The 27398-nt window shown below is 43.5% G+C and overlaps 1 long non-coding RNA gene across 3 annotated transcripts; it reads right to left on the minus strand.

Annotated features, from left to right (window-relative positions):
* Positions 1–226: 226 nt before the first annotated feature.
* Positions 227–5803, minus strand: LOC137439781 (uncharacterized). Of its 3 annotated transcripts, none has more exons than XR_013621409.1 (5): positions 5738–5803; positions 5560–5640; positions 4032–4109; positions 1194–1533; positions 227–1068 (listed from the first exon to the last, which is right to left on the minus strand). It is a non-coding gene; the product is annotated as an uncharacterized LOC137439781 (long non-coding RNA). The 3 variants fall into 3 exon arrangements; XR_013621410.1 differs by having other exon boundaries at positions 3982–4109; positions 5738–5800; XR_013621411.1 differs by having other exon boundaries at positions 3893–4109; positions 5738–5800.
* Positions 5804–27398: the final 21595 nt, after the last annotated feature.

Genomic DNA, 27398 nt, shown 5'->3' on the forward strand with positions numbered 1-27398 from the left:
GGTGGAAGTGAGGGGTGTGGGGTTGTCATGGGTATTATTAGCTTGGGTGACGGTTGAAGCGGGATTGTGAGGGAATGGTGGGGAGCAGGGGCTTGGGCGGGCGGCGACTTTGTCGGCGGAGGCATAAAAAAAAAACAACAATACAAACAATGTGAAATACTGCTCTTACAGTAACAAAATATTCAGTAGTTTTGAAATAGTGAAAGAACTCAACGGAAAAGTCAAAGGTGGTAAGAATGCGAAACAATATATTGTACTTTATTTCATTTATAATATAATTTATTTTATTGAAGTGACGTACAGTATATCACTTGTGAGATTCAGCTACAACATATTGTGCATTGCATTAAAACAACTTGCAGTGTCAAACTAAACTTTTAACAAGCGTTACGCCTCGGTCCCCCGTCGGGGAAGTGATGTGAGTTGACAAAGTGGAAGACGCAGAAAACATGCTGTGATATGATATTCCACTCACAAGGTTCAGACATACATGGCGGCGGCCATCTTGGATTTTGACGTGGCGACCCAATTTTCAATAGCGTTCTTCCTTATGCCGAGATACACCCACATACCAAATTAGAAGTTGGTACTTCGCTTATTTTTCAAGATATTCATCTCACAAGGTTCAGACATACATGGCATCAGACATACATGGCGGCGGCCATCTTGGATTTTGGCGTGGGTTGCACCCACACATCAAATTCGAATGCGGTCCTTCGCTTACGCACGCCCGCACGCACGCACGGAGGGGAAAACCATAGTCCCCCTTTCGCTCCGCTGTGCGACGGGGGACAATAAACCTCTTGAGGTTGTAGTTCAGACCTCTGCTGATTTGGTGAAACCAGGATCTCCATTTTCGCCGCTGTACCACGACGTTATTTGATGAGGATGAGGCATGGCCATGTTAAATGTCTCTCTCACATCGTCATATATATGCCTTTGCTGAGTAGAACTGCAGTGTCATAGCAAATTATTTCAGTTCTTGAGGATAGGGCACCGGAGTGTTTCTTGCTGTTGCATTTTTTGAATTCTCTTCAGGACTTCTTTAGGGTCTCCACTGAGAGTTACCTCCAACAATTCTGCGCAATTTGTTGATATCAGGTTCTTTTCTGAAAACTGAAAGGTGCGTTTTCTTGCTGTTGCATTTTTTTAATTCTCTTCAGGACTTCTTTAGGGTCTCCACTGAGAGTTACCTCCAACAATTCTGCGCAATTTGTTGATATCAGGTTCTTTTCTTGCAAGGAAGCTATAAATGAGCCCAAGTTTGTGACTGCATTCCAGGCGTCCTGTTTCTGCTGCTTTCCTTTCAGTTTTTTTCCTGCAATTTTCCAGCTGCACAGGCACATGATTAAGTTTACGTTTCAGCTTCCTCAGAGACTCCATGGTGGCATAGGAGTGTTCTTGGTGGTTACTGCTGTCAGAGGCTGGTATTTTATCATGGCAGGAAGAATCTCTACTTCTGCTGGAATGTGGGATGTTTTCTTTCATAGCAGATGTGTTCCTGGCAAATGGTGCTTTACCAACTGTAATTTTCTGAAATGAAAAATGGAAAATACAAGTCAGGAGACGACGATGGTTCACGAGCGAGCGGTATTCAATGACAAAGGACGGACTATAACCGAAACAGGCCCGGACCGAAAATGTCAAAACGAACGTTACTGACCTTGAAATGAGATAAAAAATAATGTATAATCAGTTATGAGGTTAGTTAGCTACACAATACCGAAAATTCGGTGAAAAATGAAATGAAAATAAATACATCAATGAATAAATAAATAAATAAATATAAAAAAATGAAAAAAAAATGAAAAAATGAAAAATCGAGCTCCGTGGGGCTAGACACATGACATTGGCCTACACAAATACCGAAACCCCTGTCAGATTCCACCAAACCCCTTGGAGAAGATGTAGCTTGAACTTGATTACCCCCTAAAAAGACATCTTTTTCCGGCGTGGCACCGCCCACAATGGGCGCAATACGCCCACTCTAGGCAGGACACAAGGAGATCATGATATCAACCTCCCACACAAGTTTCATCAAGACCGGATGATATCATCGGGTAGTTATGCTGCAGACAGACAGACAGACAGACAGACAGACAGACACACACACACACACACACACACACACACACACACACACACACACACACACGACGAATATAGTGGTCACTTGATAACTCGTGAACCAATAAACATCTATATAATAATAGCGTAAGGACTCGACTTTGTTATCCCTTTTACGCCGCACCCAGTGACCCGATGCCCACCGCACTAATGGATTTATGATCTACGAACCGCGCTCTTTGTTTATCACATACAGCCATACTCGAAAAATCTGAATTAGCCGACGTTGGGGCCCAAAAGCATCCGATTAACTGCCGATACTACGCCATCGTATTGGCGTCTGCTGGGCGAAGGCGAAGCAAGCCGTCTGCTGATTGGACAGGCGAAGGCGAAAGCAATCCGTCCACTGAGTGGACAATCCAGAGCATGCATTTGTGCCGGTGTCGGCGATCGTTGTTCATATATGCACTCTTCATTCTCATCTTTCTTCCTAACTCTTACTCGGACAAGCAAATCCCCTATGCCATCCATAATGGTACACTCTATCCATACACCACATCCTCCCTTCCGTGGATGTTCCACGGGTTTCGGCTAGTTATCTATCTATAATTCCAGTAATCTCTGTATGTCTGTGTGTATGTCTGTGTGTCGTTTGTCTGTGACCGCTGTTTCTCGACAACCACGGGTCCGATATACTTGAAACTTGCCAGTTATATTGCTGGGGACCCGAGGATGTGCCTTTTCAAGGTTTCATATTAATCGGACAAGTAGTTACCGAGCTATGGCGATTTCTTTACCAAACTCCGCAAGCCGTTCGCTTTGGACCAAACCATTTCATGTAAATAGAGGGGGGGGGATTGTCACCGTACTCGCAAGCCGTTCGCTTTGGACCAAACCATTTCATGTAAATAGAGGGGGGGGGGGGGATTGTCACCGTACTCGCAAGCCGTTCGCTTTGGCTTTGCGAATGGACCAAACCATTTCATGTAAATAGAGGGGGGGGGGATATAATTTTAGATATATATATAGTACGGGCATGCCCTAGTGAAATAATAATTCCCATTGTTCAGAAGCAATTTTTGAGAAAACACAAAAAGCATTCAATAATTTCTCAGTCGGCTTATCCAATAATTCAGTCTAATTATCTTCTGAAGGTGATCAGAAAAGGCAAAAATAGTAGGTGCTGCAGTTACTATGTGTGTGTGTTACTATGTGTGTGTGTGTGTGTGTGTGTTACTATGTTTGTGTGTTACTATGTTTGTGTGTTACTATGTTTGTGTGTGCTACTATGTGTGTGTTACTATGTGTGTGTGTGTTACTATGTTTGTGTGTGATACTATGTTTGTGTGTGTGTGTTACTATGTTTGTGTTACTATGTTTGTGTGTTACTATGTTTGTGTGTTACTATGTTTGTGTGTTACTATGTTTGTGTGTGTGTGCTACTTTGTGTGTGTGTGCTACTTTGTGTGTGTGTGCTACTATGTGTGTGTGTTACTATGTTTGTGTGTGTGTGTGTGTTACTATGTTTGTGTGTGTTACTATGTTTGTGTGTGTTACTATGTTTGTGTGTGTGTGTGTGTGTGTGTTACTATGTTTGTGTGTGCTACTATGTGTGTGTGTGTTACTATGTTTGTGTGTGCTACTGTGTGTGCGTGTGTATGTGTTACTATGTTTGTGTGTGTGTGTGTGTGTTACTATGTTTGTGTGTGTGTGTGTGTTACTATGTGTGTTACTGAAACTGAACGAAACTGTCAGCTGAAGGAGCAAAATAATGTCATTGTCTTACACTAATGGTTTATTAAATTGCAGAATCATAGCCTAGTACTTCGTAAGCCGTTTGTGAGTGTAACTTGATGTTCTTGTTCACAAGTGTCGGCCTACTGACTGAACATAGCCTGAGGCGAACATTCTGACCAGTTCTGTCACAGCAGTTTTCGGTGAAGTGGTTAGAGCAAAGATGAGACCTTTTTGTAGGTGTCCACCTGTCCCTCTTCATGTTGCTCACCCATTTTCACAATCTCTCTGGATCACAGTGCAGAAACCTTTAGGCAATAAAAAGAAGGAATATTCAGTCAGTAGGCCTACACTTGTGAACAAGAACATCAAGTTACACTCACAAACTGCTTACGAAGTACCAGGCTATGCTTCTGCAATTTAATAAACCATAAGTGTAAGACAATGACATTATTTTGCTCCTTCAGATGACAGTTTTGTTCAGTTTCAGTAACACACATAGTAACACACACACACACACACACACACACACACACACACACACACACACACACACACACACACACACACACACACACACACACACACACACACACACACACACAGTAACACACACAAACATAGTAACACACACAAACATAGTAATACACACAAACATAGTAACACACATAGTAGCACACACAAACATCGTAACACACACACACACACATAGTAACACACACACACACATATAGTAACACACACACATATAGTAACACACACACACATATAGTAACACACACACACATATAGTAACACACACACACACACACAGTAACACACACACACACACAGTAACACACACACACACACAGTAACACACACACAGTAACACACACACAGTAACACACACATAGTAACACTCACACACACATAGTAACACACTCACACACACATATTAACACACTCACACACACATAGCAACACACTCACACACACATAGTAACACACTCACACACACATAGTAAAACACACTGTAGTGAAATTGTACTCAAGTAAACGACCCAGGAGGAATTGCATCCATTGTCCACTGCATGGCGTCGATTAGAGCCTGGACGCCGAGCTTCGTCGGGCAGTCCTGTGATATTCATTGTGTTATTCATGCTAATGCTTAGAATGGTAAGGAGAATCGCATCATATATTGCTTGCTTGTTTGCTTGGATGGCACATCTATTCCTGCTTGCACGATTGTATTGTACTGATATCGTGCTTGCTTATTTCCTCCTAGATCCGACTGAAGATTGATTTTGATTAAACTCACGATTGAGACATTGTTGTAGTCTCATTTCTACAACACACACACAGTACACACACTCACATAGTAAAACACACACACACACACACACATAGTAATACACACAGTAACACACACACACAGTATGAGTAACACACACACAGTATGAGTAACTAACACACACACACAAACATAGTAACACACACACACAGTATGAGTAACACACACACACACAGTATGAGTAACACACACACACACAGTATGAGTAACACACACACAGTATGAGTAACTAACACACACACACAGTATGAGTAACACACACACACAAACATAGTAATACACACAGTAACACACACACACAGTATGAGTAACTAACACACAGTATGATGAGTAACACACACACACAGTATGAGTAACACACACACAGTATGAGTAACACACTCGCACAGTAGAGTAACACTAACAGTGTTTGCAGCCTTACTTACCGATGGAAAGTCTCTCCTACCTCTCTTCGTCCTCGTTCGCCACGATCTGTGCACCGTCGGCAGCACACGACGGCATTTTGCCTTAAAGGACACAGTATTGCTAGTAATTCAATCAGTTTTAAATCACAATATTTTAAAACCAATGAAATCAATCAGAAGATCAGCGACAGCTTCCCACTTGCGTTCACACGTTCAGTTGGTGTTTTGGGGGACCCAATATGGGCGCCAGCACACTTCCGGTGACGTCAAAATAGATAGGTGATTTAACATTGAGCCTCCTATCCGGTTAGTATAGAGATCCAGTGCGATCACATGAGGACGATGCAAACATCTTCCGGGGAAAGCTTGTGAGTAAAATTATATATATATATTTTCTTCCATGCCGTAAATAATTGTCGACCGTTTATTTCCCGTATTAAATGTATTCTGTATTCGTTAAGCAAAAGTCTAAATAGACTGAATAGCGTACTCGACCAATACACCGCTTTAAATTTACTTTCCACCAAATTATATTTCTTCAGAGACGATGTTGAAATGGAAACACCATTTGTGGTGGTTCGTGGTCCAGCTCACATATGGATCGGTCATGCCTCCCAGAACATGTTCATAATATTAAGCAACACAATACTGTCTTCGACCTTTTTCGGATAAATGTAATATTAGTTATTACAGTGGAGCGTCGCTAGGGGGAGGTCACACACAAACCATTGAGAGGAAAATGTGTTCTGCCACAGGTTCGAGGGTCATGGATGAGCTTGTACATGTGTGGTGATGCATCACTGACACGGACAAGGACATGAGAGGACAATTATGGACAAATCGGTATATTGTCTATGAAATTTGAACCAAAGATCCAAGCATCATGAACTGCATGCTCAGATGGGAAAATAGAGAAAGAGGAAACCTTCACCAACACGAACATAAACTGATAAGGGTATTGGCTTAACGGTTAAGGTGACCTGTTTACAAGATCTTATGGTCTTGAGTTTGAGCTCCTCTCGTGTTGTTGAATTAATACCAGACTGGTTGACTCGGTCAGCAAAATGAGTACCAGCTGTGTAGTAATGGGGGGCACTGCAACAGGGGCACAGCCAGTCACGCCAGTGTGACCTGTTTTTACTGACTTCTCGTCTTCTTCTTTACTATTCCGGATGTTGCTGCCAGTAGTAGCATTGGCTGAGGGAAAGGGGGCAGGGGGACAGGTGTGCTGCTGATGCAGCGCCCCCTGTAGGTTAGTGCAGGCATCTATAATTATTTGAGGGTGCCGGCGATAACTTGCCCATGGTGCTCTTCACCAAGGACACCGTGAGATCTTTAGCGTCCACCTACTAATTGCGGTATCTGGGACGCACAGTTTATCACCCACCCGAAGGGATGGTGCCCACATTGATGAATCGCCCTGCCTGTACTCATATCAATTGTCATCATCATTACCTCCGTCACCAAAGGTGGATGGAGGTTATGTTTTCACCCCTGTCTGTCTGTTTGTCTGTCCGTTTGTGAACAAAATATCTCAAAAAGTTCTGAACGGATTCGGGCGAAATTTGGCAGAGATGTAGCGTGTGTCACAAAGACGAAATGATTCGATTTTGGTGAAGATCAGGATTCGGATCCGCCTACTAGAATTTTAAAGTGATTCTTCACCATTGGGAGATAGGGCCAAAAACGATACATAGCAGGATATCTCAAAAGGTTATGGATGGATTTGGACGAAACTTCGTGGACCGGTTAGGTGTCTGACAAGGACGATTCGATTCGATTTTTGGTGAAGATTTGAATATGGATTCGGATATGAGAATTATTTAATTTTTAAGTGATTCTTCACCATCGAGAGATAGGGCCAAAAACGATACATAGCAGTATATCTCAAAAAGTTGTGGACGGACTTGGACGAAACTTGGTGGACAGGTTGTGTGTGTGACACGGAAGAATGGATTCAATTTTGGTGAAGATCCAGATCCAGCCAGTATAATTTTTAAGTGATTCTTCACCATTGAGTGATATGGCCAACCAGGTGGAGGTATGCTCTCCACTGAGTGCCCTTCTAGTTACTAGGGCATGCCCGTACTATATATATATCTAAAATTATATCCCCCCCCCTCTATTTACATGAAATGGTTTGGTTCATGAAATGTTTTGGTTCATTCGCAACGCCAAAGCGAACGGCGAACGCTTTACATGAAATGGTTTGGTCCATGAAATGTTTTGGTCCATTCGCAACGCCAAAGCGAACGGCGAACGGCTTGCGAGTACAGTGACAATCCCCCCCCCCCCCTCTATTTACATGAAATGGTTTTAATTAGTTTTAAAACATAGTTTAACGCCAACATATGGCATGCCCGTACCCGTACTATCCGTAATGGCGCACGCTCTCACAGGAGCTCCGGAAGGTCGCATATCGCAGGAAAGCGAAAGAATCGCAAATTAGTTTTAATTAGTTTTAAAACATCGTTTCACGCCAACATAGCGCCAACATAGTTTGCCGACGGGAAATAAATGAATACGCTCTCAAATGTGCCATCCGAGGCAGAGTCTGTTCGCCACGTTCGGCACACGTGATAGCTCGCTGCTCTCTGATTGGTTGAATCGTTTTTTGGACATAGCTCGGTAACTACTTCTGCGATCGCAAATTAGTTTTAATTAGTTTTAAAACATAGTTTAATGGCAACATAGTTTGCCGACGGGAAATAAATGAATACGCGCTCAAATGTGCCATCCGAGGCGGAGTCTGTTCGCCACGTTCGGCACACGTGATAGCTCGCTGCTCTCTGATTGGTTGAATCGTTTTTTGGACATAGCTCGGTAACTACTTCTGCGATTAATTTAAAACCTTGAAAAGGCACATCCTCGGGTCCCCAGCAATATACCTGGCAAGTTTCAAGTATATCGGACCGGTAGTTGTCGAGAAACAGCGGTCACAGACAAACATACAAACATACATACATACAAACAAACATACACACAGAGATTAGTGGAATTATAGATAGATATCTGTCATTATTGACTAGATATGCAACACTAACATGATGTACAGTTTATAATTTGTATCAACCTTACAAGGCTAGAACACACGAGTGGTTGAATTTTCAAGATCGGCACCCTTAACGTCCATAATTTGGTCAAAGCCTCAATAATTCATAGAACTTCCACATCCTCTTAAATATCATTCTTCCCTCAAATTCTTCAAGACAGCTGGTTCGTCACCACCTCAGATTGACCCCAGTCCAAAACCATGATCCTTTCTACACTTGTTCACCCCAGCCCAATCATGCCTTCTTCCAAATTTCCAGTTTTCCCCTCTTAGGAGTTTCCTTCTGTATCCATATTCTGCCCCCCATTCCTCCCCACACCTTGTTTTATCCAAGTCTCCCTCTATCTTGGCCTTCAACTCTGTTGTTGGTGTTTCCCCCTCTCTCTGCTGCTCCTTTTGCGTCCTGTTTTTGTCTGTATGTCCTGATCTGTTCAGTGTACTAACTCTTCCACGAGCCTTGACTATGTATACAAAAAACAAGCAACGAGCGCTCAGTAAAGTAAGGTACGGTGCATCATAACCAGCCGCTCGGTTGTACATCTGACTGGCGTACCGTGTCAGCATGAAACCCTCGGTCGGCTTCGTGCCCTTTGAGGAGGTATCGGGACTTTAGGCCTGTAACCCTGGTTTGGGGCGTCAAACACGGTTGCCCGTTGTAGCCAGTTGATGGCACACATCATGCGATCATTCAAGGACCGGTCGAGTGGCTATAACAATATCATTCACTATCAAAACTAGAGAGTTCATAGAACACCTTAGCCTGTGCAGTCTTGATAATAATAAAAAATATGGGTGAGGGCTGCAAAAGGCAAATGTGATTGGTCGAGATGACATAAAATGCCATAATATTTTGTCCAAGTACTGCTAAACGGAAGATTTTTGAAAATGCCAAGAAGGTGATTTGTGTTCTACAGTGTTAAAGTATATAACTGAATTGAAATAAAATAAAGATTAAAATGTTGTAAAAAAAAAGAAGTAAAACCTCCCAGTGGTTTCCCGCCATTGATGCACGTCATTTACATCACCTGATCGAACATGTTACATTAGTTATTTGTGCCCGTTGTTTGTGTTCTTTATGACGTCCTTAAAAACAGTAAGTTTCCTGTTTGGAATGATTTTCACATTTTTTTTTCTTCTACGAGACAGGGATTCAGAGTAAACAATATTACCTTATTCATATATGCGCATGCGTGATCGGGCCAATATTCCGTACTATTTGCCAATTTTAGAGACAAAGTATTGCTAAGACCACACGCTCATTTTCCGATTCGTGTTCAAAATATAACATTTAATTGAAATAAAGTTGTTCCTCTATCATAAACTGACGTCTGCGGACAGACAGACAGATAAAGTGAACCAATTGCTTAACCCCGCCCGGTTTTTTTTTCGCGCACCCGGGGTAATAATTTAATTTCTATGCACCAAATTGTGTTCATCAATGTGCAAATTGATATGGTTTGCACGAATTTCCACTTTTCACCGAGAGATGGCACTTTGCAAATAAATAAAACGAAATAATTACTCTTGCCGATTTAAACATCTATTATTGTTCGGCCGATTTCAATTACAATTTCACAATTAGAAAGAAGAATGTTGAACATGCTTTTTAATTTATTCCCTTTGATTATGTGATAATTGAACATATTTTAAGAATTATTTTCTGAAGTTGTTTAATCAACATTTTTGGCTTGTGATGTAGTTTGTGATTTTTCAGGCATTGTTATCGCATTTTTGACAATCTGTGTGCAATGGCTTTGGCAATCCTTAAATCATCATATTTCATGCCCTTTTTATTTAACATATCATATATTGTGTGTCTGTCAAATTTGACCTCATTTGACACTTTTCACCTTGAAAATGACCTTTATCGTCAAATTCAGAGATGGGATCTGCCGACAGTATGTTTGGCATTCCGGTTTATCTGGCATGGTTATTTGCTATTAACAGAGAAGTGGTGGCCTTTGTACAAAAAAAAAAAAAGAAACGTTCTTGGCAGGCCTACAATGAAAGGGGAGGGGAGGGAAGATAAGAGAGGGCTATTGAAGAAGAGAAAATGAGGAGTGAGCGAGGAGGTGTAAACAATGGGAGGAGTGGCGAGGGACATGTGAGGATTTGTTGACATTGTCTTGATCATAAAATTCATGAAGTTGCTCTTTCTCATGAATTCTGTCTCACCATCAAAGCACTAAAAGAATAGAAAAACCTTATTAAGCATTTTTTAAAAATTGGATCATTTTTTCTGAAACAATCTGCACAACATTACTGATTTTTGTTTTATTGTGTTTTGAGCGATTTTAATCAATCTTGGTGTTATCAACATCAACCTTGGTCGGCCTATTTTCTCACGATCGAAACGGCCTTTGTCGAGTTTTCTCGGCCTTTCTCGAGACCAAACTGTTTTCTCTGTTCTTCGCACGATTCCATTCTATTTAATCATCCAGTAGTTTTGATCCCACAAGTACATTTGGAATAAGAATGATGATACCATGATAGCTTGGTGTTGGCTTAGCTGTTAGGGTGCCGGCTTGGGATCCTAGGATCCTGGGTTCGAATCCCGGTCGATCGCTGAATATAACGTCAGGGGGGTTGACTCAGCCTGTTCATCCTTCCGAGGTCGGAAAATTGAGTACCAGCTTGCTGGGATGAATGATCCCGGTGTGTACCCCGGTTTAGAATAGGTACACCATATCCCTGCGCATCGTAAGAGGCGACTAAGGGTTGGCGTCAGGAAGGGCATCTGGCCATAAAAACATTGCCTCAAACAGGGAACCATGATTGTCATGGGGCCCGCAAGGCTAACCCCCGCTCTAGCGGGGAACATGGCCTTAAAACGATCATTCATACTATGAGATAATCTTTTACTGTTTAGATCTTTTCATCTTTCAATTGATTTTATACTTTCTTTATACATATATACGGAAGTGTGTGTGTGTCATTTCTTTATATATACTTCTTCCACATCCGAAATTTTCATTTATGTTTATTTAAATTACTAGGGCATGCCCGTACTATATATATATCTAAAATTATATCCCCCCCCCTCTATTTACATGAAATGGTTTGGTCCAAAGCGAACGGCTTGCGAGTACGGTGACAATCCCCCCCCTCTATTTACATGGAATGGTTTGGTCCAAAGCGAACGGCTTGCGAGTACGGTGACAATCCCCCCCCTCTATTTACATGAAATGGTTTGGTCCAAAGCGAACGGCTTGCGAGTACGGTGACAATCCCCCCCCCCCCCCCTCTATTTACATGAAATGGTTTGGTCCAAAGCGAACGGCTTGCGGAGTTTGGTAAAGAAATCGCCATAGCGTGCACAAACGCGCAGGAAAGCGAAAGAATCGCAAATTAGTTTTAATTAGTTTTAAAACATAGTTTAACGCCAACATAGTTTTCCAACGTGAAATAAATGAATACGCTCTCAAATGTGCCGTCCGAGGCAGAGTCTGTTCGGCACGTTCGGCACACGTGATAGCTCGCTGCTCTCTGATTGGTTGAATCGTTTTTTGGACATAGCTCGGTAACTACTTGTCCGATTAATATGAAACCTTGAAAAGGCACATCCTCGGGTCCCCAGCAATATACCTGGCAAGTTTAAAGTATATCGGACCCGTGGTTGTCGAGAAACAGCGGTCACAGACATACAGACATACATACATACATACACACAGAGATTACTGGAATTATAGATAGATACAATGGAGTACAAAATGTAAATGTTTCATGATATTTGTTATATTATATCACCTTTATCTATCAATATTGTTGAAATGCAGATCAAATAGCTGTATGTTGAAATATGTTGAAAAAGTCAAAACTTTACATGGGGTGTACTTACTTTTTCACGTGACTGTATATTTTAATAGTATGAGATTTTCAATGATGATCTTTTCACTGTTAGAGGATGGATTGGTGGGGATGGAAATATTTCACTGTTTTTGTTTATGTAATACGTAAATTCCCTGAGTTGAACTACTACTACTACTACTACTACTACTTCTAATATGACTACTACTTCGACTACTACTTCTACAACTACTATTACTACCACTACTACTACGACTACAAATATGACTACTACTACTACTACTACTACTACTACTAGTACTACTACTAATATAACTACTGATGATGTCGAGTCTCCTCGGGCAATGATGGCATTGCCTTTCTATGGCTGGTACACACGGGTAAACATGTGGTATAGACAGAGGGGGGCGGTGAGTGGTCGCCACTCCTCTCCGTCTACATAACCACTACTACTACTACTACTACTACTACTACTACTACTACTACTCTACTACCACTACCACTACTACTACTACTACTACTACTACTACAACAACAAATATGACTACTAGTACTACAACTACTAATACGACTACTACTACTACCATGACTACTATGACTACTTACTACTACTACTACTGCCACTACCAGTACTACAATACTTTAACAGAGCCACGCCTCTATCCAGAACCAGGACCACGCCTTTATCGCTCTGTCTAATCAAATCATTGGTGAAAGATTATCTCATGGTATCATCATTCTTATTCCAAATGTACTTGTGGGATCAAAACTACTGGATGATTAGATAGAATGGAATCGTGTGAAGAACAGAGAAAACAGTTTGGTCTCGAGAAAGGCCGAGAAAACTCGACAAAGGCCGTTTCGATCGTGAGAAAATAGGCCGACCAAGGTTGATGTTGATAACACCAAGATTGATTAAAATCGCTCAAAACACAATAAAACAAAAATCAGTAATGTTGTGCAGATTGTTTCAGAAAAAATGATACAATTTTTTTTAAATGCTGATAAGGTTTTTCTATTCTTTTAGTGCTTTGATGGTGAGACAGAATTCATGAGAAAAAGCAACTTGATGAATTTGATGATCAATACAATGTCAACAAATCCTCTTCAAAAATGTCTTGAAATGATTACAGCAGAATTAGCATGATGATATATCCTTCCACGATGAACACTTTCTTCTTCACTTATTTGAAACATTTTCATCAATCAATCCACCTGGACAAAAATATAATAATACGACCTAAATATTTTTGAATTGTTCTTTCTAATGACTTCAGTCTCATAATCGTAGGAATGAAAGATTTTAAAAGTAGAAACGGTTTAGCTTTTTATGGGACACCCTGTAGGAATCGACTTCATGATTAAATCGCTGTTCGAAAGTTAAAGTACGTTTCATAATTTGACGACAAAGGAATCCGCAATCGAAATTCCAGAATTATTTTTTCGGGGATTTATCCACGAATCTGCTCTTCACTCAAAACTTTATTCAGTGATTCAAAAACAATCATGTGCGGTGACGTCATGATGAACACGAGATCAGTGCGCACGACAATCGACCAATTGTTTCGACTTTGCTTCACGAGATTTGGTTTTGACAAACTGGAGGAAAAGGGTAAGGAGCAAAGAAAGCGCAGATTGTTTCACTTGAACGCTCTGATTCTGTGCACAATCGCTTGGTGTAAATAGTCGAACATCATGTACATTTGCATCTTTGTTGCCTTTTTACCATCAATTCATATGTTGCCTTATCATTCCTGGAATGCACAACGAAATAATATGATGTGTTGTTTATGACTTGCTGCCAACACGCTCCAAGGATGATGAGATTGTGGGCCATAGGTTCAGAAAAGTTGATGTAATGAGGGATGAAATGGCACTCACAAGTATCAAAAATGCTGATCCAGGACTTGCCAAAATGAACCGACGGTGTCCTTGCTTTAGATTTGAAATTTTTACCCTGCGCGTGAATCGAAAAACGGGATGAAGGAATACGGGACATTCAAAATGACGTATGAATACGAAACGATGCCTTTTTGCGCATGCCCTTTGTGTATGTTTACACTGACCCAGTTCTGCTCGGCGGGCACTTTTAAAATGCCGTTGCTAGTACGAAAACTGCAATTCAAATAGTCTTTTAAACATAATCTTCAGCATTTAGACGAAAGAATGGCAATTTCAAAATGGTTAACCATAATTGTCCTGAATGCAAATCGTACTCACAAAAAAGAAAGTATGAGAAATATTCACGGATGACACCGAGAGGTGTTGATTCCCTATAATTTCCTGTTAAGACAAGCTAGCCGCTGCATTGGATAGATATATATATATATATAACACACACACACTTCTCCTTTTAGCAATAGATGCAAAACTGTAGTATAATTTCTCTTGTGACCACAGAACCGAGCAAACAATATATTTATAAAAGCCCTCACAGCCGCTGCACCTCCCATAATATAATTAATAGTAAATATCATCATTTTCATCTTACAGTGCACATTCAAAATCCCCACATATGTCCTTTCTATCAGTGTTCAGAAGCACCTCATCCAGATACGCAGTCCATTCTCTGGTTGTGATCCGTTTGTGTAGCACACGCCCGTCCACGCGACCTTGTGCGGCTGGCGACTTTGTTGCGTGTGCGACCTGCAGGGATATTTGGTGACCTGCAGGGATATCCTGCTCTTGGGAACCTTCAATGCAGCAGAAATCTTTTTGTAGGCTTCCCCAGATCTGTGCCTCGTCATAATCCTGTCTCTCAGCTCTGCAAGCAGTTCCTTCGACCCCATGGCTTGGTTTTTGCTCTGATATGCATTGTCAGCTGTGAGACCTTATATAGACAGGTGTGTGCCTTTCCAAATCATGTCCAATCAATTTAATTTCTGTCATAGCTAAATTTCAAGTGTCATAGAAAAGGGTATGAATACTTATGTCAATGTGATATTTCAGTTTTTTCTATTTAATAAATTTGCAAAACTTTCTAAAATCCTGTTTTCTTTTTGTCATGATGAGGTATTGAGTGTAGATTGATGAGGGAAAAAATGAATTTAAAGTATTTCAGCATAAGGCTGCAACATAACAAAATGTGAAAAAAGTGAAGTGGTCTGAATACTTTCTGTATGAAGACGACGGTGACTTGGGAATTCTGAAATATCCTCACATTATCTGGGTATACACGAGCTGCTCTCAAAGCTTGAACCTGTTCAACCATGACTATTTGAGATTCCCCGGATGTCAATCGGTCTTCTTGCAACGAGCATCTGAACATTTCTAAGACCAATTGCTCCACAGCTCTTCGAAATGTCCACGTGATAACTTCATGAGTTTTTTTGCCATCCACGAATCCTTCCATCCGTTTAAAAGAATGTGCAATTGCCAATTTGGATCTCTTGCATGACATCACATTCTTCCGTTGGTCCATTTTTGGTGTTTGCAGCACCGGTACAATAGCTCAAAGGCCTAGAAAAGCATAGGCAGTGAGTGTATTGTAGTTTTGTTCAGAATGAAGGGTTTTTCTTTCTCCATGAGCCTCGACTTTGTATAAAAATTTTAAGGCTTTGCAAAATGGGTACAAACCCTCAATGCCCAATTTTTTTTTGAATTTGTATTCTCCATTTATTCTTCCTCAGATACACTTGCAACTGTCTTGATGGACATTTTCATCAGCTTATCTATTCCTTTGAAGAACATCCGAGCTCCTGCATTGATTCCTCAGCGCCTTGCTCCCTGGGGGAAGTTATATCCTCTACATTGTGACGTCAATGTCACTGTGATGTGATGACCATGTGATCCAGAAGCACCTGAACAGGGACGATTATCTCTCATTTTCAGTTTTTCCCTATAACCTAAAATATCTCGAATTCTAATGTTCACAAGGTGATTACGAATTATTAAAATAACCATTGCGATCCTCGCTCGGTTCAATTAAAACACTTTCATTCCCATCCTGCCTTCCTTCAACGATGACTCGGACAAATGCTCGCTTCCTTGTATGGCCCTTTTAGCACCTGTTGCAATATTCGGTGCAATTTATAGTCTCGGCCGGTTTTCTAATTTTGTCTGCCAGCCAGCTGGTGTGTTCTTCAGATGAACAGCGTCTGCCTGGACGGTGGTGTACCGTCCTTCAGTTTCCAGGTGTACACTTTGTTTTCCCAAGTTACGCCATTATTACTTCATTCGCCTCCTGCAGGTGGCAGGAAAGTGTGAAACTTCTCATGTTTGCTAAACATCTTCTTTTTTTTTTTAACTGAAACTTGCAAAATGCAGCAAACTACATTTCCAAACATGGTTTGAATCTCAAACATCTGTTTTCTTGAGATGCAAAAATAACTTGTGGAACCTTTTGAATACATCGGTAAGATATTACAGGAGAGAATGTTCCGAAGGCGTAAGTTTTTCTTTAACCTTTTTTGGCAAATACATGACAGGCATTCACACAGTTGGACCTTCACCTTTGTATCCCCATGCCATGGAAAAAATGACATCATTATAGAATGCTATAAATGTATAACATGTTCACAACTCCAAATGTATATATGTTCCACAAATGCTGGATAAGGGATTTATGAAGTGCGGCTAATCTCATAATGTTCGAGAAGAAGGGAGACAATTGTTGAGTTTGTGACAAACCCAAACTTTGTCCTCTAGTACATATTCTCATCTGAGGCCCTTGGCTCCTGATGTAGAGAACCCAAGTTGAAATCCTATTTACCTATGTATTTATCCATTGTTTTATCATCTCATGAGATTCTATCTATATGAGGCGGAGTACTGTGAGCCTGTATGACAAACATACCCCAGAGGTTGGCCTACAGCATTCTCTTCTAAGACCCTTGCTTATTATATACGAGGAAGAGTACCCATCCCCAGTGATGTAAAAGTTAAAATTATTCTACCAATTTAAATTATTTCATGGACTTAAAAAGGTTAATTGTCTAGCCCTCTTGGTTTCACTCAGACCCAAAGCTCCACCCACTGCAAAATGGTGGTGCAAAATCGGATGGCGGTGATTGAATTTGAATAAAACGAGGGCAAAATATCCTGCTTGCGAAATAAAATTTGGCATCAACATTATTCATGGCTGTTCTCCTGTCATTTCAAAAGTGAATGGTGAGCTTTTCAAATGCAGCATGGGAATCAGCCGCTGTAAACGGGAGACAGATGAACATACGGACAGACACCACGATTGGCAATATATGGTATACGAGCTGAAGGACCCTGCATTTCCTGGGCAAATGTAATTAAAATATGTATCTAAATATTTCCTGCATGACAAATTGGGGAATGTTGGCCTGATGGTTTTGTATGAATCTTGGGTTTGGAAAAATGTGCTTAGACCACTTTCTCTTTTTTTTTAACTTCTTTCTATTAATTTTATTTTTACCTTTGACATGTCACAGGTCTACAAGAGCTTCACGCTGCTGATGTTGTTGTAGTTGTTGATGTTGCTGTTGTTGCTGTTCTTGTTGGGGGTCCGTTTTTGAAATGTGCACCCATTGGTCGGACAGCTGCCAAACCACACACACATCTGTCGCTTGAATCCACCCACATAGTGCCAAGACAAAATTATATGGCCGCCATCTTGTTTCTGATGAGCCTAACACATTCAGCCTATACAGGCCACTGCTGATTATACACTGTTCGGCTTTGTTGCGTCAGATTCCCATTAGCTTTGTTTGGGTCGAGTGTTAAATTATTAGTAAGGTTTAATAAAACCCTTATGCGCCTTCCTAAAAAATAGCATTACGTAATTTTTGAATGGCGTCATACGCTTGTTTCCTAATCAGCCCGTTGCTGGATTTTTAAAGCCAATTCCGTCGCGTTTAATGACAAAGTCCCTTAGCTCAAATGACCACGGACAGGCTTTCATGAACATATGGTTTACCACAGAAAGAACGGGAGGATGGAAACTTGCCAAATTAATACACCTCTGATGTTCTTGAGGCCCAAGCCTAGATCTACTGTGATTATATATGCCCCACAGAGGATAATAACATAACCGTTCCTGCCGCTCCTGTTCGAAGTGGGTGCACTAGTTTCCTGAACCTAGTGTTCTGAACCCAAATACAGAAATACCTAGTTTGAAACCAGACACTGCTGTCTGCCAGACAATTGATATTGAACCAAACCGTGAAGACCCTCGGAGATGAATTGTATGGATGGCGTGAGTCGTCGCTTTCGACGAATCTCTTCCCTTCGTTGGCATGCTTACTAAGCATTGTGCTTTGTGCGATTTCTGTATTGATAAGAATGCATGGTGAGCAGGTGAGCTGGTGCCAATGAAGGGAAAAATGTTCCCAGAGAAGCAATGAAACTGATAGAGGTGTGTGCTGTCCCTCTCCCACTCTATTTCTATGAGCATCGTTGACTGAAGGTGCAATAAATGCAACGTGAAATCTGATGCACATAGGTGCAACAGACTGGCCAGATCATTGGTATGATGATGGCTGCCCTTGATTTCCAAAGTGGACATCGCTGTCTGCAGATGCTGCTCAGTGATGCCTAAGCTGGTGCCACCACTGACTTTCATGGGTACATTTATCCACGATGTAGCACTGCCCTGGATGACCTACAGGTGCAGTTTGATATCTGAGTGTCCTTCTCATAGCGTTAGCCTGAAGAGGCCTCCCCAACAAGGCAGTGGGGATCCGTTACCATGGACAAGAGGCCCATACCAGATATTGTCAGCCGGATTCAGCTGAGCCCGGGACTCGCATGGGGAAGGGTCGTCACTCCCTAAGGTAGCAGAAAAACAGCTACCCTGCTACTTTCAACAGCAAGGAGAAGGGTATTGAATGGATAGAAAAGGTGAAATATATATATTTAGTGTCACAGGTTGGTCATTCTTCTTTAAGTGCAACAAATCACTATATACAACCTCAACATATGATCTTCACAAAACATATTACTCGATTGCTCCCGGGAAAATCTCAGTCCACATCACAAGCCACATCATCAATCCACATCATCAAATATATAAAGTGCCTTCAGAAGGTATTTAAACTCCTTGACTTTTTCACATTTTGTTGTGTTACAGCCTGAATTTAAAATGGATTAAATTTCAAAAATTTTCACCGATCTACATAAAATACCCAATAAAAACATGTTTTTAATTTTTTTTACGAATCTATTGAAAAAATTAAATGCAGAAATGTCTAATTTACACAAGTTTTCAACCCCCCTGAGTCGTTACTTTGTAGAAGCCCATTTGGCAGCGATTACAGCTTCGAGTCTTGGGTATGTCTGTATCAGCTTTGCACATCTGAATTTTGGGAGTTTCTCCCATTCTTCCTTGAAGATTTGCTCAAGCTCTGTCATGTTGGATGTGGAGTGTCAGTGAACGACAATCTTACAGTCTTTCCACAGATTGTCAATGGGATTCAAGTCTTGGCTTTGGTTTGGCCACTCAAGGACTTTCACGTTATTATTCTGAAGCCATTCCAGTGTTGCATTGGCTGTATGCTTGTGGTCATTTTCCTGTTGGAACGTAAATCTTCTCCCCAGTCCAAGGTCTTTTGCACTCTGAAGCAGGTTCTCCGCAAGGATTTTCCTGTATTTGGCTCCATTCATTGTTACCTCTATCCTGACAAGTCTCCCAGTCCTTGCCACTGAATAGCATCCCTATATCATGATGCTGCCACCACCATGCTTCACAGTAGGGATGGTGTTAGATGGGTGATGAGCTGTGCTTGGGTTTTGCCAGATGTAGGGCTTTACATTCAGGCCAAAGAGTTCAACTTTCGTCTCCTCAGACCACATAATCTTTTGCCTCATGCTCTCAGTCTTTCACGTGCTTTTTTTGCAAACTCCAGGTATGCTTTCATTTACCTTCTTCTTAGGAGTGGGTTCCGGCTGTCCAATCTCCTATAAAGCCAAGATTTGTGAAGTGATGCAGAGACTGTTGTCCTTCTGGCAGTTTCTCACATCTCAGCCAAGGAACTCTGTAGTTCTGTCAGTGTGGTCTTTAGGTTATTGGTCACCTCCCTGACCAATATCCTTATCTTGGTCACGAGGTCAGTCGAAGCCCTGTTGCTCAATTTGGGCGGACGGCCAGCTCTAGGAAGAGTTTGGATCGTTCCTTATTCTTTATATTTCATAATGATGGAGCTCACTGTGCTCTTGGGAACTTTCAACATTCCAGAAATTGTTTTATTCCCTTCCCCAGATCTATGACTCCTCACAATTCTATCTCGGAATTCTATGGACAGTTTCTGGAACTTCATAGTAGAGATTCTGCTCTGACATGCACTGTCAACGGTGGGACCTTATATAGAAAGGTGTATTTCTTTCTAAATCATGTCCAATCAATTGAATTGGCCACAAGTGAACTCCAATGAGGTTGTAGAGGCATCTCAAGTAGGATCAAAGGAAATTTGATGCACCTGATCTCAATTTGGAGTGTCATAGCAAAGGGGTTGAATATTGACTCAACACATTTCAGCTTTTCACTTTTAATTAATTTGTAAAAAAAATAATCCAAAAATATATTAGTCGGCTTAGTCGGCTTAGGGATCATGTGTTGATCAGTGACAAAAAAAATCACAATTTAATACATTTTATATTTCAGGCTGTAACACAACAAAATGTGAAAAACTCAAGGGGTGTGAATACTTTCTAAAGGCACGATATGCACCCGAGTAGTTGCCTCCAGTTTGCATGCATGCCCCACTAGTATATACTGTACATATATATATATATATATATATATATATATATATATATATATATATATATATATATATATATATATATATATTGTTGCGGATATGAGGACTGTATATTTTTTTTGATTGTGTGCTTTATTATTATTATTATTGTTTATTCTGCGCCCCGTGCCTCCGGAGCTGTGTAAAGGTGAAAGGGCATCCCATAATTAGTCCACAAGCATACACGTCAGCCAATAATAGAATACCCCTGTTCGATAGTTATATCTTATTCTGTGTTTTAGGGTAAGGCTGTGTCTCCCATTAATTGAAGTACTCCATTGCACCAGTGAAAGAGAATAGATCCCCTTTCATTCCCATCCCCAAAATCTCCATTTCCTTTCACATCCCCTTTCGTCATTGCCAAGCCTCGATTGCCAATTACCTCCCCTCCAATAACCGCCATTGACCATGAGGCAGGGTCGGAGAAGAAAGGCGTGTCTCCACCTCGTCATAGAGGGGAGGAGTGAGCCAGCCCCACTCGACCAACCATGAGCCAGGGGTTTGGCTAGAGAGGGCGGAGGAAGAGCGATCGGGGAGGTTCGCAAAGGTTGAGGGGCGGGGCCTATATAACCCACAGCGCGACGCTCCCCCAGGCAGTCGAGCTTTGAAGAAGAAGGAGAGTCGGTGGTGAGGAGTGAGTGGACCAAGAGAGAGAAAGAGTGGTTGGACCAAGAAAGAGAAAGAGTGGTTGGACCAAGAGAGAGAAAGAGTGGTTGGACAGGGAGACGTGCAAGAGTGTTGTTGAGTTGAGGGTTTGGACCAGACGAGTCAGACGAGTCCTGGCAAAGCAAGCGGCGGCCACAGCAGCAACAACACCCAACAGCCGCTTGGGGCCTGGACGGCGGTTTTGAGCAGGGCCGCAAAGGAACGGTGGCTGCTAAACGCGCCGATCGTGCTGCAGGACCCCCTTTGACCTTCCTCTCCCTCCAGCCATCCACCTCCTGCCTTTCCTCCACCCTTCTTGTGTACGTGAGTTTGTTCTGTGTGTCTTGTCCCTGGGTATTTAATTAAGTCTGTATAAGCTAGTATTTGCACTGTGTCACCTGCGTCTTATGTGTTGTAAATAAACGTGACTGCTTTCTTTGTGCTTGTGTGTACAATAAATCCAATTACTCTTCTGTCCGTCTTCTCGTCTTATTCCTTTTCCTCTTTGCATTTCGTCGTTTTAGTCTTTTCCAGATTGGGCAGCTGCGGTGCGATACGGCCAAAGTTCTGGGTGAATTGGGTGAGTCGGGGAACAACTGTTCGGTCGCGGAGCCTTCGCTCGGCAAACACCATCCTAAACCGCGATCAGTAACAATTGGTGTCAGGAGTTGGGATTCGAACCTGGGACTAAATTTATTTAGCCCAAATTTTGGACACCAATTGTGTTAGATCAGTAACAATTCGTGTCAGGAAGTGAGATCGGACCCGAAGCGCGCTTAACGCACTCAAAATTACAAAGTACCGAAATTACTTTTGTTTTACAAAACCCGAATTTTGAAATCGCGCCATGGCTGGTCAAGGCGACGGGATGCCGGTGGGTGAGCTAGAGGAGGGGTTAGGAGTAACCCAGGATCAAATGGAGGGGAGCAATGAGGAGGCGGTTGAGGGAGTATCAGACGCACAAAATGGCGCTCTCGCGCACGTGGTATCAGACGCACAAAGTGGCGGCTCGCACGAGCGCGGGGTAGCCGCGCCCGCTGCGCAAATAGCGGGAATTGATGTGCGGGACCTCATGGCGCAGATTAATGCAACCATACTAAGGGCAAATATGGGGCTAGAAGCAAAAATGGATGCTCAGGGTGAGCGAATGGGACAAATGGGGAACCGGATGGATGCTCAGGGGGAGCGATTGGAGGAGCGAATGGGACAAATGGGGAACCGGATGGAGGCTCAGAGTGAGCAATTGGGGGCAATGAGGGACGAAAGGAGGGCTAACAGTGAGCGGTTGAGTAACCAAATTGAAGCAACAACGAACGGAATGAGGGCCGATAGGGAGGAAAGGGAGCAGAGGGACAGAGACCGCAAGTTGGGCGAAAGGGTCCCAGGGGTGCACAAGGAGGTAACGCGGGTCGAGAAGCGCCGGTTGAGCGAAGCGGAGGAAAGCACGGGTACAATGACGGGGGTAGAAATCGCGACACGGGGTTTGGAAAAGCCGGCGACCGATGAGGTAGATGGTGTTTTATTAAAGCCAACGGTCGTCGAGGGGAACAAAGACAAAGCAGTGCTGGGAATTAAAATTGAAGAGATGACGGAGGTAGCCCGGGAATTGCAGGGAGAAATGGAATATGTACAAAGTCCCTGCTCACATCACGATGCTGTGCTTAACCCGAATGGAAGTTTGCAGGTTTTGGTGCAGGGAGGAAGAAGAACCCCGAAGGTGAGACGTGCTGTGTATTGTGCGGGGAGATTTTGTAAGAGGATGTTTGGCGACAAAAGAATTTTCGCGCGCTTGGGATCGAGGAGGCATCCGGGCGTTGGTGAAGGGTCCCGTGTGAGTGGAAATGGCACGCGTGTGAGGAAAAAGTGTGCGTCGGCGAGTGGGTGTGTTATAAAGTGTGGGAGCGAAACCGAGTGCGAGCGAGAATGCACGTCGGTGTGTACGGAGTGTACGTGCGAGGGTGAGAGTGACACGAGGAGTGAGTTGGTGGTGGAGCGGGTGCGAGAATGCACGCTTGGAATGGTTGAGGGTGTGCGAGGAAGCACACCTGAGTTGGTCATGGCGCGAGTGTGGGAGAGCCCATCTGAGCGCGTTAGTGGGTGGATGCCAGAGTGCACGCCCATGGTGAGTGTTACGGAGGACGTAACGGAGGAGAGGTGTGGACCGAGGTGTGCGAGCGGCGAGTGTGCGCAAGAGTGTGCGCGAGAGGTGTGGTTTGTAACAGGGAGTGCGTTGGTGGAATGTACGGACGGCGTTGGAACGCCAGGTTTTGTGAGGGTAAAAGGGGTAGCGTATGCGTTGTGAGCAAGCAAGTGATGCATCGACGGTAACCGGGTTAGCGGTTAGGGCGACGGATAGCTGATGCGAGCACTCGGGGCGCGGTGTGCTTTGTTGGGTGCGAGGCCCGGCGCGGATCGATGCTGCGTCGCTTCTCTTCGAAGCGTCGTTGCCGATTCGGGCTTGGCCCCGCCCCGCACGGTCGAGTCCGGGCCTTGTCGGGCCAGGCGACCGGTCCGGTTCAAGGGCGAGTGGGAGGAAGCGGAACGGTGCCCCCTCGCGGGGACGGGGTTCCGACCGGGGGAGATTGAGCCATCGGGCCCGGGACCGCAAGGTGCCGCGCCGAGATGGTGCGTGGAATCTCGGCCCAACCAAACCACCTCCCTTGAACCGAAAGCCGGACGGATTCAACCTGCAGGTGACCAAACCACCCAAATTCATTGCTCGGCTTTACGAACCGAGTTTAATGATGTCACGACGCACCGAGGCTAGGATATAGTGGACTGTGATGATGGTGAGAGTGATAGTGATAGTGATTTGATACGAAATTTATAATAGTGGGTAGAATTGGCAGTAAATGGAAAATTTTTGAATTGGTTGGAATTTGGACGAGCAAAATTGATAGTGGGACCTCCCCGATGTGGTGGGATGGCAACTCTGTCATCCCTCAAAGGGGGGGGCAAAGGAGCACTAGCTTATGGGGTTGATGGCAGTGAAAACTAGCCCGGGTGGGTTAGGATATCGTGTGTAGGGACCTAGAAGATGACATTAGGTAACGTTAAGGTTAGTTAGTGACAATGACACCTGTAGTGGGGACGCAGGTAGTTTAGTGTGGATGATAATGACGTGGGAGCGCAATAGTTTAAAGGGGCGACTGGGAAGCGCAAGTTTCAGAGGGGAGTAGTTAGCTGAGATGATGCCGTGTGTTTGAGGATTGAACAGGTGAGATTGAACAGGTGTGATTGCACAGGTGTGCAACTGAACAGGTGGATGGAGCAGTGTATGAGTGAGTGAAGGTGATTGTGTATTGTGCTGACCGAATGGTCCAGGAAGAGGAGGAGGGTGCAGGTGGCACCAGGTATGATTGCACAGGTGTGCAACGACAGGTGAATGGAGGACAGGTGTATGGAATAAATGGTATGGAGTATTGGAATGGATGGTCGTGGAGTGAGTATGGTGGAAATTGTGGAGTGGAGTGGATGGTGCGAAGGTGTGAATGGGGGAAGAGTGGACCCCCATCACGAATACCCGGGGCGGGTAGTGTAAGTGTTAGGTAGAGGGTATAGGTAAATTGTGGTTGGATATTGGCATCTGTGGTGCGAGTGGAAGAATGATGTTTGGATGGGTGCATTAGTGTTGTGGAAATGGCTGGGCGTGTAGCCTGTTAGTGTGTGTAGTTGGTTTGGGCACTCCACCACTGTGAGGATGTCGGCCAGGTGAGGCCGCAGGTGGGCTCTGGGAGCTGGTAGTTGTGGATGGGGCCCGAGGATCCGGAGGACGGACCCGGGTAGCCCAGTGCCAGAGGGCACCAAGGGGTGACAGAGCCAGGAGGGGCCTTCCCAAATTAGATAGGTTAGGTAAGGAGCAGGTAAGCTCGGGTGGCAACTACAGTGGTGGAGGTGTGCAGGTGGGTAGACCTGCTGGGAGAGCTACACGTCGCAGCCCAGAAATTGTGCAAGGGCACCGGGAGATGAATCGGGGGAGTGAGACCCCAAATTGAGAAGCACCACAGTTTGGTCAATGGGAATTGGTTGTTAGAACCCATAGTGTAAGTGGCCAATGGATTGGCAGGGAAAGACCCCGGGTAGTGTAAAGTGTGTTAAAATCATTTAGAGGATAGTTAGGATGAAGGATCTCCTCGCACCATCTGCATCCACTCACCTGAGGTGACAGGTACTCCACACCATGCCATGTTTAATTATTTTTGATGCAAATGTTTTGGATTGTGAGATGCATCATGACGTGGGTGTGACATTGTGCTTTGTTGTTCCATCTCTTCCTCCTTATGAGGATTGATGATGAATTGGGTAATGGCAAATTTTGGTTAGAGGGATTGTGGTGACGAATTTGGTATAGAGGAAATATGGGGAGACGTGACAGTAGCGACGGATTGGTAATGTGTAGATTTTTGTACATATGGGGTAAGGGCAAGGGTAGTGTAGGTGACAGGGGGGTGACGTACGGTAGGGACGAGGTTTCTCACTTCGCCCTCCGTACGCATTTCGCCTTGCATTGCCTTATTGATGTGTACCCTTGTGACCTTACCCCTCGCTCAATTGTCCCCCTTTTGTCTCCCACATGACCTGTGCGCTACGGGGCGCCGAGGGGAGCGTGCGTGAGTCGGCCATTGTGCGCCCGGAACTCTCAGAACCAGCTGTCTGCATCGATGCACCACATTATGGACCACATGTCTGTGGCCGAGCACCACTTATGGACCCCATGGGTTGGGGCATGGCCCCTCTGCTGGAACCGGCCATGAGGGCCCGAAATCTTGCTGGCGGACCTTGGCCACAGGGCACCGATGCCCCACAGGTGAACCACACGTAGTCGGCCCTGTGGGCCATAAATAAAGAAAATAAAATGGACACGTTGGGCACACTTTATTGCAAATAGGCCGCCAGTAAGAAAATGAAAGAAAGACAACATCTGGAAGAACAAATAATAATAACCAGCAGAGGGAGCCGAAGAGCAAGAGATCACCTGCAGGGTTAGGGGTTGTTGATTTTTTTTTGTTGTTGTTGAACATTGATGAACAATGGTGACTGCACCGATTGGTGCTTGGGTGTGTATTGGTGCATTTTTAGGTGTTTTAATGGTGCATTGATGCAGAGCAGACTGTCTCCCCCCCCCCCCCCCCCCCCCCAGAAAGAACAATCACAGGTCCTGGGTTAGTTTTGTAAATAAAAATAGCGTCATTGTAAATAATGCTTCCCACCGTCAGTGTGTAGTTTGAAGACCAATTCCGCAATTCGGTTAACTGTGGGCGTAAGTCTGTTAGGCAGGGTGCAATGGAGCAGCGGGACACATTTATTTATGTTTTAAAACTGTTGCACTCAGGGTCAGGTTAAAGGTAGAGGGAACTACACCTACGTGTCACACTAAATAAAAGTTGTAGGCCCGGGACGTGCCTAAGAGGAGGAGGGTGCAGTGTTGCGGATATGAGGACTGTAAATTTTTTTTGATTGTGTGCTTTATTATTATTATTATTGTTTATTCTGCGCCCCCTGCCTCCGGAGCTGTGTAAAGGTGAAAGGGCATCCCATAATTAGTCCACAAGCATACACGTCAGCCAATAATAGAATACCCCTGTTCGATAGTTATATCTTATTCTGTGTTTTAGGGTAAGGCTGTGTCTCCCATTAATTGAAGTACTCCA

This window comes from Myxine glutinosa, chromosome 14 (genome assembly GCF_964187855.1).
Source record: "Myxine glutinosa chromosome 14, kmMyxGlut1.1, whole genome shotgun sequence".
Classification (NCBI taxonomy): domain Eukaryota; kingdom Metazoa; phylum Chordata; class Myxini; order Myxiniformes; family Myxinidae; genus Myxine; species Myxine glutinosa.